This window comes from Nansenia antarctica, assembly GCF_963989245.1.
Source record: "Nansenia antarctica genome assembly, chromosome: 6".
Classification (NCBI taxonomy): Eukaryota; Metazoa; Chordata; class Actinopteri; order Argentiniformes; family Microstomatidae; genus Nansenia; species Nansenia antarctica.
Window position 1 is genome coordinate 56,436,025 of NC_137676.1, and position 14,536 is coordinate 56,450,560.

Here is a 14,536-nt window from a genome sequence, read left to right on the forward strand (position 1 = left end):
CGGTGAGGTTGTGTTTATGTGTTGGAGTGTGGGTGGACTGGGTAGTCTGTTTTATATTGTAGCAGTGGAGAACATGTGAGGCTCTTTTGTCTGGTTGGAAGGACGCCATTGTGTAAGCGGCCATTTGCAGTGTACTGTCAGCAGAGCGTAGACGCCATTTGTGTTGTCCTGTGTAAGCGGAGCGATAACACGCACGCTCGGGCACGCGCGCAGACGCGCAGGACACACACAGAGACCTTCTAGAGGAACAGTGAAAAACATATGAGATAAATAATAGTTAAACTGGATTGAAAGATAATCTTGATATTGCTGTGTCGTGAAAAGTAATCGTTTATGAAAACAAGTTGTGTTAAAGAGATTGTTTTAAAGCAGGCTACAAACACGCGGTGGTTTCTCAAGGACAAAAGGGTTGTTAAATTGAGCCGCCTGCTTTCTGCCTCTGGCCTTTAGGCTTCGGACACGTAGGGGGGTTGCGTGTGATTGTTGCATTACATAGACTATAGTATTTAAGATAGAGATATAGTGAATTGATCTCGGGGTATTTTAAATAGTTTAGAGTTACGGTTAAAACATTCATAGCCTCCATTTTTACACGGAGGCGCTGGCGCATGCGCAATCGATACGCAAGTCGGTTACTTGGCGCCGCCTGCTGGACTAAATACGACAAGACATTTTAAAACACTAAATCCTCAGGGAGATACAGCTGAGGTCGATGAAACAGTCCGATACATTAATAAATAGATGGTTATAAATGATTGTAATGTATTACATTACCTTAATTAATTTAATTAATTACAAATTGATTGAATTAATTATTCAGATCATTTTATTTCTCTGTTTTCACAAAACTTTGATCAATTGTTTTGTGACAATCTAATGATATGTTGATAATAGCTAATTGACTTTACAGGTTTGCATCAATGAAGTGTCAATGAATAATTAATAACTAATCATTCATTCCTTTCATTTAACAGTTGATTTATTTACAGGTTGTAATTAATATTTGTAATTTACAAATTTATTTTAGTTAGGTCATTTCCACAGTGTTTGATTAAGGAATAGCAGAATAGTACATATTTGATAGTTGAGCAGTAAAAGGGTTTTTGTGGATCGGTGAATACTTAGGTGTGACCAGCTTTTGTGATTTAATAATTGTGTTGACCAGAACTGTAATTAGTATTGAATGAGTAATCAAGTGACACATATTCATAAACAATTAGGAAACACATTTAAGTATAAAGTACTTACAAAGTGATTAGATTTAAGTTAATACTGCACTGACATACACAAGAGGCAAATCTGTTGTTCTGGGTTGTAGTGGTTTTGTGTGGACGGTTAATACAGTTATATTGGACTAGCATTTGTTTAGCAAACAAGACAATAGGAAGGTGGGTTGTAAGAAGCGTACACCTTATCTAATATAGAATATTGTCAGCATATTGAGCAAGTAGAATGGGGTCGAATTCCACGAAGCTGTTAAAAGATATTAGTGAACATCGTGGAATGTTGGCTACGTTATCCCCTATGGCTATAGTGGAAAAAATGAATCCTCTTGTTAGGGAAATTAGCAAAATGTCAACGAAATGGAATAGCCGTTGGGCATACATTGAACAGCCGTGGCCGAAAGAGGGCAGCATTAATTTACAATTAATTGCAACATTGGAAATACTTATCAATGGGCACAAAGCACATCAAAGAGGAAAGATTAGATCAGAGAAACGCAAGTTAGAGTTAGCTATTTTAGATCTATTTAAGGTAGAGGGACAGAAAATAGCTCAGATGGAACCGGAAAAGAAAAAAGAATTGGCCAGAACACTGGAACAGAAACTGAACATTTCATCCCGAGACCTGTGTCCTGCCCCCAGTCCCCCTCCATATGCTAAGGCACTGGAGGATCATTCCCAGAAGAAGAAGAAGGAGCCAAGGGGAAAAGGGGACGACAGGAGTGACGAGGAAGATGACAGCGAAGATGGCAGTGCAGACTCAAGTGATGACGACAATGCAGATGGAGGCTACAACGCGCAGGTCAGGAAGATGATAGCCACAGCCGAAAGGAAAGGTGGGAGAAGACGCCCGGAGAAAGAGGGAGATTGTCACCGAATGTCATCAAATACATTAAAGAACTGTCCAGTGCTGATTCGGGGTAACAAGATGGAATATCATCCGTGGCATCATACAGATTTGTCTGAAGTGATCGAGAAACTCCCAGTTCTTCAAGAGGGAGGACATTCGTGGACGCGAGAGGTCGACGTGATACTGACAGGAACGCAGGCCGCGATGGGAGACCTGAAAAGACTCTTAGCTTTTATTGCAGGATTGGATACAATGCAGGAAATATTGATGAAGGCAGGACTTCATAGATATATCAATACATCAGTTTATGATCCAGAGCTTTTCGCAGCAAACAGAGGCAAACTGTGGAAAGCAATCAGGGAGATCTACCCTACTCACATTCACCCAGACAATATCATTGTGAAGCCACTGGGGGGGGATGAGAATCCCAGGGGTTATGTTGCCCGTGTGTCCTCTCAATGGAGAAGTGTGACAGGGAAAGACGCTGAAGATAACCCCTTAGAAAAATCCATAATCAGGGAAAAAATACAAGAAGGGCTTCCTACCCCAGTTAAGGATAAGCTAGCAGAAGTGGTGGGGCTACGACACATGAACAAAGCTGTTTATATAGACCACGTAGCTCATCAAGTTGAGTTATATCGAAAGAACATTCAGATACAGAAGGCACGAGACGAAGAATCCCTCAGAATATTGACTCATTTGCAATTGACTGAAAGCGAGAGGAACATAGAGGGAGTGCAGGCTTTAGCCCCACAGCAACAGCCACCTGGAGTGCAGACTGCTACTTACCAGTCCTACTCACAGGGGCCACAAGGGGGGTATCCTGCTACTTACCAGTCCTACCCACAGGGGCCACAAGGGGGGTATCCATACCCACAAGGGCCACCAGGGGTGCAAGCGGTTCCATACCAGATGTACACACAGCCTGGCCAAGGACCACCACCAGGGGGATGGACAGCAGCAGGGAAGGAGATGCTAGAACCATGCCAATGCGACCAGAATGGACATCTAGCCTGTGCCTGCTGCAACAGGCCCCAGGGGGGCGCAGGGGGGAGCCAAGGAGGAGGATATTGGCCCCCTACTACACCTGCTCCAGGAGTGATGAACCCTTACGGAGGCCCAGCAGCTGGCCTATAGGGGTGCCCGGAAGATCCGAGTGGGAGGTGCCAGCTGGTGGTGACACAGAAGCCTGAAGGCGCCACGCACCTCCCTATGTCTAGAGAATATGTGAAGACAATCGGATTTGAGGGAATTAAACAGCTGATTCCTACAACTGAGCTTGTAGACTTAGAGTACAAGGGACAGAGAGCAACTCTGTCAACACTTGTGTCAGAACACACGCCAACAGGGCTGCTAGGGAGAGATGCTCTATGCCAACTGAACTGTACAGTAAAATGCACACCTGACGGCTGTCAGGTGACGGTGCCATCCGGTGTTCAGATTCCATCGACAGCCAGAGTGATTAAGCATAGAACAGACCTACAAGCTTTGCCTTTAAAGGGAGCTGATATAGAATATTGGGTTGATGGGTCTTGTTACGGGGTAGGAGAAACGTTGTGCGCTGGGTATTCCTTAGTTAAAGCACAGAATTCAAAGTTTATTGTAGAACAGGCTGAGGCAGTTCCTCAGCCTTGCTCGGCTCAGTTGGCTGAATTGATTGCCCTCACAGAAGCATGCAACTTGGGAACCGGACGGAGAGTGACAGTGTACACCGACTCTGCCTATGCACATAATGTTTGTCATTTTAATGGAGCTGTATGGAGGGGGCGGGGTTTTAAGAGAACTGATGGTACGCCTATACAGCATCACGCACAGATCATGAAGCTGTTACAAGCCATGATGAAGCCAAAGGAATTAGCCATAGTGAAGTGTGCCACACACAGGTCTGACTCATCACATGTCACACAAGGTAACAGGGCTGCAGAAGATGCAGCCAAAGCCATTACAGGAGCAGACAAGGCAGGTAAAGGTCTTCTGGTCACACATGAAAAGCAGTTACAGGGCATGGTCACACTTGAGGATTTATTGATGTTACAGAGTAGAGTAACTACGTTAGACAAGAGCGTTTGGCTAGCAAGGGGGGCAAGTCAGGATGACACAGGTCTATGGAGGAATCATGAGGGGTTGGTTGTAGCACCCTCAGATTTATTAGGCATGTTAATACAGGAAGCTCATGGATTAGCACATGTGGCTAGGGGGGAGGTAAGACGCAAGATCACCAAGAAATATGGGTTTTGGAGTCCATATTTGATGGAACAGATTGACCATGCTTTAGGTCAATGTGGGGTCTGTTGGAGAAACAACATCAGAGTGGGTACACCAGTGGTGTCTGGGCATATCCCTACCCCAATAGGGCCACGGGTGGTGGACAGGGGGGTGGATGTACAGAGTAGGCAGGATGTTGTGCCAACAGGTGCCGAGGTCCCCAGAGAACCTGAGAAGGAGGAGCTACGAGGAGATGCTGTGGTGTTGCCAGAGCCAGTGGCAATGCCAGTGTTACAGCCAGTGACATTACCGGCAGTGCCTGAAACCGAGGGGACAGCGGAAAGCTGTCCAGATGCCAATGAACCAGAAACCAACGAAGCAGAGAGTGTTGACAGTCTGGAGGTCCAGCCTGGGGGTGTCCAAAGCCTGGACACCTGTGCTACTGGGGATGCTGGCGAGTGCCTGCACCATGCTTCAGATGATGCTGAGGGCGACTCCCCAGACCTTGATCAGCGTGGGAGGGGACCAGGCGGCTGCCTTAACCTCAATGACACTGACGGACGACGACCAGTTAGGAAAAGATTAAAGACTATGAATAGGGTAGTGAAGCAGCAGATCAAAGGGAACGACGGGAATGGACAGCAGATGATAGCATGGCTGGAAACGGTCTTAGGGGAATGGGAAACTTATTTTGCTAAGATAGGAGCACCTATTATAGCAGACATGATTTTTGACTTTCTTAGGAGACAGGGCCTCATTGACTGTTTTTGGAAAATCAGTCACTCAGTCCACGTTAATGAACTTTTCAGAAGACTAGTCCTCACCTGAGGTGAAGATCTATGCATTAATGCATTCCCTTTGTCCTATGCTTACTGTTGGAGAATTATGTGTTATGATAACTGAATGTCATTATTTGTGTATTGTTTGTTTATTTCTATATCGTATGTGATTGATGTCAGTTGAGAAGTGATGTAGTGGTTATGCAAAGATAGGAAAGAGGTTCTGTTCCTAGCGCAACGAAAATGGAAGCTGCTGACTATGAAAGTGTTATCAATCTGAGACAGCGGTAAAGGCTGTTCTCCAACTGGGTACAAGTGCTAGTAACCTCTGACCCTGACGCTTCAAGGACAAAGAAAACATCGGTCGTTGGAAGTTGCTGTATTGATTTGTGCATGATGAACTGTGTTTAGTTTAATTGTGATTGTTATTTTCAAAATTCTTTTTATTATTGGTTGTTTTCTATTTTTTGTTTATGATATCTTTGGTTCCTAATACTGGTCCTGGGTTGGTCTGTGTTATTGTGCTTCTTGTGTTGTGTGTTGGTGTAGTTTTTCTGTCTGTTGTTGTTTATTTTTTAATTTTTAATTTTATTTAAAAAAAAAAAAAAAAAAAAAAATTTTTTTTTTTAGTTAGTTTGTGGGGTTTTGTGTTTTTGTTTTTGTTTTATGGTAGTTTAGTTTCGGAACACCCTCTGGGTGGTCCGAGGGGGGATGTGTCGTATATTTCTGTAGTATGTATGATCTATGTATGAATATGTAGTATATTTTAAACACACACACATACACACACACACTGATCATTAACAGATGGCCCCTGGACCAGCTATCAGAGACCTGGGGGTTGGGCAAAGACACACACACACGCTGGCCCCTCCCCTCTGAAAGGAAACGGGGACAGAGGGAGAGAGCGTTCTCTTCCAGCCCGAGGTCCATGGGGAACGCATGTAATGTATAAATCTGCCTGTAACTGATTAAATTGTCTTAAACTAACTGTTCTTTGATTCATAACCAATAAGAATACACGACACCTTCTAATAAAGTTTTCAATCAATCAATCAAAAACTAGGAGCAGATGGAAACAATCTAAATGATCTGACTCACAGCCGCTACAATAACTCCCATGAAATATGTAGCATGACAGAAGACTGTATTGCATGTTAATAAACACGCACATATACAAGTTAAGACCGTAGGATAGCAGGCGGGGGAAGGAATGCAAACGATGTGCCAATAGTGTTGGATTATCTGCTATTGATGATCATGGACGCTTCAGGAGCGATCCACATAACAAAGGTTGGCGTGGCGTCTCCCTTTCATAGATTAATGGGGACAATATCCAGGGATTTAGCCCTCTGGGATTCATTTACAATTCAAAGGAAACGTATCAACAAAGGCATCAAGACGACTCGCTCTTTCGATCAAGTGGAAAAGTGATGTTTGATGGTCTGGGAAGGCTTTCAGTCAGGCGGCGTCAGATAAACTGATCTGAATGCAGCTCCTACCGTCTCATTCCAAGTCCCTACGGAATGAGACTGGAATGGTTTCATATCTTCCTGAGGATCCCATATTAGAGTGTATTGAGTCTGTATTGTTGCTCTAGTGTGAGTCCCTGAAATCTACTATAGTATGCCCAGAGGGTGAATATATACATGTATATTTGACATGAGGCGCATTCTTTTCGAGGAAATGCTGTCAACATTCAATGACTTTTGAGCAAGAGTTACACAAGGTTCTCTTTTGAAATGCGAGGCAGGTAGGCGAAGAAGGAGCGAATTGCGAAGACTGACATACTCTTTCTGACAGGACTTATGAATGGATCCCACTAGGTCTCCAGGAAATAGGATATACATCGTCATAAATAATAAATAGGGATAGGATATAAAGATAAGGATATAAATTGGGACCTTATTTGTTATGGGAAATAAAAGGGGGTTTCTGGGAGATTGACAGAGCTAAGGGACAGGAAGTAACCGGTGAGAAAATCAAAGCGCCCAAAACAGGAGGGGGGAAGTGGATGTCCCCGCCTCCGCTGAGAACATCTGGAGAACACAAAGGAAAGAAATTGTAGAGCTTTTCCAAGAGCACAAATGTAATGTCACACATCAGTGACCTGAGTGCAAACGGCGTGAAATAGACAAGAGCGCACCGCGGGGAATACTGTTTTCCCCCACAAACATGAGTATATGGTACATGGTAGAGAACAAAAGAAACATTTTTCATTGGCCGCGTTCGTAAATTCGCCGGAGCGCCCGCTGGGTTCAACGTCATAAAGGAACCATGTCATTTGATTGGACAAGAGGCAGTCACGTGGACGCTCCGGCACTCTAATTTACGAACGCGGCCATTATGTACTCAATTTAAAAATCGACCTACATACAGTTTCTCTCTTTACATTGGGTCATATACGGTATTACTGACATGGAGGTCACTGATATTTAACGGCATGTTACTACCCACATCTCCCTGGACCAAAGGCTGTGTCTTCACTCTGCTAGCTGCAGTACTTAACCTGACACCAGCCTTTGACACAGACCAGTAGACAGCAGACACACACACACACATCCCCACCCCCACCCCCACCCCCCCAACACACACACACACACACACACACACACACACACACACACACACACACACACACACACACACACACCTCAGCCACATGTAGTAGTCTAGAGCTCTGTCTGTGACGGTGGAGACTCAGATTGCCTTATTTAGTGGTGCCATTCCAGCCTGGTCGAGTGACGGACTGCCTCCTTCCTGCCTGGCACAGCGAGCCAGCGTTAAAGAGTCTCTACTGGAAAGAGACAGGGGTCACACTGCCAGTGGAGTTTGTGGGGAAGACAAGAGCGAATGAAGCAATGGCGATATAGGCTTACTCTGGTTCATTACATCCACATTTAAGACTCAACAACAACAACACACACACACACACACACGGTAGTGTGATAACTCGCCAGAGAGACCCAGATAAACAAGTTACCCCCCACTACGGCTCTACTACGGTACATTAGTAACCCTTCTTAGACGGCAGTGTAATGGTAACATAAGACACTAATGAACATTACCATCATCAACCCTGCAGGCCCCATTGGCCTCCATCTACACAGAATCACCAGAGATATACTGAACTGATCATTTTCCTAGGTACGGCTTTCTAATGAAAAGCTATTAATATATTCTGTATACATGTATCCAGTTACTCAAGTTGTAAAAGAAAATCAGGGGGGGATGGTGGATTTTATCATACGGGGACAATTTTTGCATCCCCACAGCGTCAGTGACTTCAGTGTCAGTGACTTGGTAAAAATGGCGTTGCATGTGTGCGTGCCCCCTCGCCCACAGTATTTTACTCAATATGTGCAAAACGAAATGTTGAAATAGCAGTAATACCACGTTCATCGATAAAATGACATACGGGATGGAAAGGGGGGATGGCAGTTTTAGAAGGGGGATGATTTTTACAGTTTTTATTTCAGGGGGGGGGTGCCATCCCCCCTCATCTCGAGTGCTGCATGCATCACATGAATATACCAGTAACCTCCTGTACCGTCTATGTGTGTCTATGACTGCATGTGATGGCAAAGGAACGGCATCAAAAATTCAACAGTAAGTCTGAATTTCCAAACGACTCCACTCGGCCTCCCCTGAAGGCATTTGATCTGGCAGCAGTGGATGTGGTGCAGGTGGTAACTGTGATAGGGGAACATTGTCAATATTGGACACACCTGTCCGATCCTTTTTAGATCTTCAGCGGTGCAGTTCGGTGCTTTGAGCGTGCTAGGGGGGTTCAATCGGAATGCAGCATAGATGAGATTAGATGTTTATCAAACAGAAAAATAAACAACAAAGTCACTAGTACGTGTCTAGTGGCTAATTAAGGAATAGCACATTACAGACCGTCTCAGAGGGTACGGACAGAGATTTAAACATTTACAATGTTGTGGTAAAATGCAGCAAGACTGTTCAGAATACAAATGGAAGAAAATTATGTAGCTGATGTTATCTTGTTGTTTGAGCTGCATTTTGCCAGCTAGAACCCCCCCCCTCAGCCTGTTCACTATCTTATCTTAGTAGTGGCAAGACAAGTTTATCTGTATAGCACATTTCATACAGATACATACATACAAGATAGAAGTAATACAAATACATTTAATAAGCATAGATAAACGTGCTAGTGTTCAGTCATAAGTGCTGCAGAACATGAAGGTTTTACTGTAGCCTGGTTTAGAATATACTTAGAGTCTGGGCCTGTTTGATTTCTTCAGGGAGTTTGTTCCAAGAGCACACGGCAGAGTGAATACTAACACTTTTACAAAGCTAGCTTCAAAGTAACTCCCCAAAAATGACTTGATATGTAAATCAAAGTCACTTTAGTGCGCCTTTAGACCTTGAGCATTGCTGCCAAGATGCATTCCAATTACACCTGAATTGGTCCCTGACATGTTTTCATCACATACGAGTTCAGCCTTAAGCTCTCCAGACGACAACTCTGGTATTAACTCCAGGGTGTCACAGTCACACAGTCAGTGATTGCATGCGGGCCATCGGCTTCCAACAAAACTGTCAACTAAAGGACACTTCTTCTTTTTCTTTCAAAGAAAAGTAAAGTGAAACATGATTCATAAGAGAAGCAAATGAAAAGCCTAACGTTTCCTCGCTGCCTTGTTGTACCTAACACCTCCAGCGTCAGTCCACGCCTGGTATTATTTGAACAAAGGTGATGAGATGTCATACCACCAAATGTCACATTTGTTCATGTGGATATTGAGCATATGCAAAAGAAAGGAGATTGAAGAGCCCAATACTCAAGGGGTAGCCTAGCTAAAGCACAATGATTATCTAACCCCTGGCATTTAGAACGACGACAGATTCACGTTTCATCTTGACCTATGTATTATCATGTGGAGCAGAGTAGGGGTCAATTTCAGTTCAATACAAACAGGACGATGCCCCACAGGGGACAACTGTACCTATCTCTCAAAGGAGAAGAAGAAAAAATTGATATTTGTATATTCCTCCTAACCCTGTGTGTCTAACCCTAACCGTAGTTAGGGTCAGTTACGTAGTTCTGGTCGTTTGCTGGTAGTACAAAGTGCAACAGAGTAACTTTGTGGCACTCTAACAACGATAAATGGACTGGAAAAAAGATGAAATAGAACATACAAAAATATTAATAATTCTATGAAGCCCTGGTGTGTACTGTAGATATAGCACAAACCAGAACCATATTACAGTATATTCTCTATAGCAACAAAGCACAATTGAGAGGTAGTTTTGAGCTTGTGCAGAGTAGAGTAGAGTAGAAGACTCATTTACATTGTTGGCATTTAGCAGACGCCTTTATCCAAAGTGACTTACAACAAATACATTTGACTAACTACTGTAAGTGAATCATCTATCCACCAGTCATAGCACGGAAAAAGTAATATACAGTATACTCAGGCCTGGAGCCATTAGCAGTCGTCATGCTAGAAGAAGGAAGAATGATTATGATGATGATTTTCTGTGGAGAGTAGAGCGCTGCATAGGAAGGCTGTTCTCACCTCAACATGTGACGATAACGAGGAAGGAACAGGGAATCCGTAGAGGAAAGGCCAGTGGCCAAGGTTCCGAATGGGGTTCAGGGATAAGTCACGCCCGCGTCGTCTCTTATTGGGCGAGGGACTGGCGAACACACAGCGGCACATGAACACCTTCTTGTAAGGAAAGCATCTGTTGGGAATGAGAGGCATAACTGGTTGGAGTATCTCAATATCTCTTTGTTTTGACAGTCCCCTTTGCTACTTCCACCTTACCTGCCCATGTAGGGACACAGCACTTAACTGACGATGTTAATACCAAAGAATTATGTACAAGAAACATCAGAAATAGATTTTATTTAGAGGCTCACTCCAGTAAAACACAATATATAAACAATGACAAGTGACGAGTACACCAAAAGAATCAAATACATTATGTCCAATTATTTCAAACATTTGAGCTGTGCTTGGTTTAGTTTGGCTGGTTCAATGGAACCAATGGAATAAAGCGTTTTCAGCATTTGATATATGTATCTGACACAGATATGGTTTGTAATAACCAACACGTAACTCTTCACAATGTACAAACAGACATTATCTCTACAATACAGCGTTCATATTTTCCCATTAATTGATTTAAAGGGTCTGTCTTGCAATTATCACAGGGACAAAAGTCACATAGTGTATGTGTGTATGGTGCATTTAATTGTAAAGAACCGAGTAGACATACTTTTCTAGTGTATGTTCTTTAATTCAAACGGGTGGAAATATAATTCAATATAGTCATTCCAATTCGGTCAGTTTGTTAATGTAGAATGTAAACATTGAAGATAAGAGTGAAGACAGACCCTTGTGGTAAAGCTAAGCCACATACATTACTAACAACAATACTGCCTAGTACAGTAGAACTATACCGCCTAGTAACAATACTGCCTAGTACAGTAGAACTATACTGCCTAGTACAGTAGAACAACACTGCCTAGTAACAATATTGCCTAGTACAGTAGACCTATACTGCCTAGTAACAATACTGCCGAGTACAGTAGAGCTATACGGCTTAGTACAGTAAACAATAATGCCTAGTACAGTAGATCTATACTGCCTAGTAAGCACGGTTTGATAGAGCAAGAGGCACTATTTTATATACTGTATATAAAAAACAAACAATAACATCTTAAAAGAACACAGGTACTGTACACACAAGAACAACATCACAACGCTACACTTTGTTCATGCTGTATTTTGTTTCCCGTACAAATTATTATTTAAATGTATCGATAAAGAACAACCAAAAAGTAGTATTGATGAAAAAGTTGATTTGGCATTGAATGATTAATAGTTACAAATATCGAAACACACCGACGCAAATACAGTATATATTTTTTTTACATTCTTCAATAATAATACTTTCAGAAAGTCTTAGAACATTCTATTGGCATACTCCAGAAATACTATAGCTCTGAGGGCAGGGAACATTAGCACACTATAGATATCCTCGCATTCAAGATGACTGACAACAACTTGACTTCATCTTATTGACCAGGTCATAAGCAAAGGTGCCATCATGTTTGGTCTTAAATATAATAATAAGTAACTTGGGCTTATCACCGCAACGGCAAATAAGACCATTGAACTTCTGGACATGTTTCCCCTTGTTCATTAAGCAACTAAAACAAGTAGGGTTGGTCAGCTCTCTATCATTGTGACATACACCATGATTATAGAACACAATGAGAGTCTATATACTGACAAAGGACATTACTACCCAACAACAATACTCTCAAAATGGAACTGCATGTCCGTTTTATGACCTCTATGTACAGGAGTTTACAGTAGATATAATTTAATTTCATATTACTTTATCATCTTCACAGTGGGTCAAAATGTTTATGGAACGGTCATAAGCTCAAAATAAAAAGCAATGCAATATATATATATATATATATATATATATATATATATATATATATATATATATATACATAGGTGGGTCTAGACATGTATGTGGATACTGTATTATACTGTCATTTTTGACAGACTTGCTGGGGGCTGGAATCCAGAAATCCCAAACTCCCAAATTCCTGAATCTGTTACTCTCTGTTATTGGCTATCAGGAGTGACATTCACATTTTTTCTATAAGCAACCAAAAATTCCAACAATCCTGTTGGTTGGTCAGATGGTCAGATGACAAAAAAGAGGCTCTTTAACATTCAGTCTGTTTCCTTTCGTGGGCCCAGGGGACACAAATGACAAGGTGGTTATTTATTTATTATCTGTCGTGTTGTCTTTAAGGCAAGGGGAGAGAGCCACAGGTGGTTGGCTGTCGCCTGGAAAAAAAAATCATTACACTTCAATCCCAACTGTGAGAAAACACAACACTTCACAGACTGCTATCGTCAGGGGCCAAGGCGCCCTTCAGAAGACACCTGGGGCTACAGACTTGTCTCTGCCCCTGAATGTGTGTGTGTGTGTGTGTGTGTGTGTGTGTGTGGAGAGGGCGGGAGGGAGTGGGGGGGGGGGGGGGGGGTTTGGGGTGAAAGACCCTCTTAAGACAAAGCCAAACACCCTCAGACTTGTATTGGCACATCCTATATCATACTAAACCGGGGCTGGGAAACGGCTGAGCTCTCATTGGCTGTTGTCACAAAACCCACTCAACCAAAAAGCGGTTCCACTCAGCGTTTAAGCTCAACATGGGCAGAGGCAGAAGAGGCTGCTCAGGGCTAGACCCCTGGCCTCCCAGCGTCCTCTGCCGCCTGGGGCACTAGAGGCTTGTCAGGGGGGTCTGGATGGTTCACAGCACAGCCAAGGCAACACTCTGGCTGGGAACCGCTCAGTGTGGTAACATATAATTGATGGGCCAAGGACTTCTTTCTCACCCGGGAGGCGTCTGTGTGTAGAGTTGTCAGAGCAGAGTCAGAGAGCAGAGCCTCAGTGCGCCCCGGTGGATATGCTGAAGCGAACGACACAGCGATCGGACGGGCCAGCAAAAAAACTACGGTTCCAAATGTCGTTTTTTTGCTGATTACACTCTGCAGGGGAGGGATTTAAAAATGCCAGAATTGACACTAGCGACAACTAGTTTCAACATTTCCGATCAATGGCTTTGAAAAAAAAAACGATTAGCCACAGTTCTTGGCGTGCAAACGTGTGTTGTCTTTAGCTGGGGGGGGGCTGTCTGCCAAAGGGTTAGGGTGCTACTACTTTGATTGCGAGATTAAGTCACATATGTACCATATGTACCATATGTACCATAGGGTCACAGTAGCCTCACCACTTTGGGGGACAAAGGAACAGAGAAGGGAACATGGGTGATATGCAGCATTGGACACGATGAGGTGACAGTCAGACTCAATGACAGAGTGATGTTTTCGACTGGAGAGTTCAATCAACATTGGAGTTTCCATTGGAAATCTCTAAAGTGGCTGGGGCCGTTCATTTTCAAACTGGGGCGGGTGTATAATGGACGCTCTCTGTATTCCATATTACATAAGACTAGCTGGAACCTACCACTGGAAACTGTCGGCACACTAGGAGCTACACCATGACTGGATCAGGCAACATGTGATGTGTTAAAAAAAGAAAGAAAATTCTATACATAATCTATCTCCCAAGTACAACTACGTCAAACACACAAGGCTGGTTCACCAGACTCCTAGACTAAAACACATGGAGATCTTTTTTTCGATTGAAACATTTCAGGCAGGCAGATGAATGAGGACGGCAGCTGGAGAACCTTCTCACCTCGTGAGGTGAAACACGCCACAGGGTCATGGGGACAGGCTTTAATTAAGAGCTGAGTTTGCAGAACTTCCGACAGAGCTGAGCAGTTGTTTTTGCCGCTGGCTATGCGAGGAAGTTTCGGGGTTCCCCCTCACCGCCCCCAGCTTCCACCTGCCGGTTCTCTCTGTGTGACCTACCAAGGGGGGGGGGGGTTGAAGTAATAGGCTCCCCGC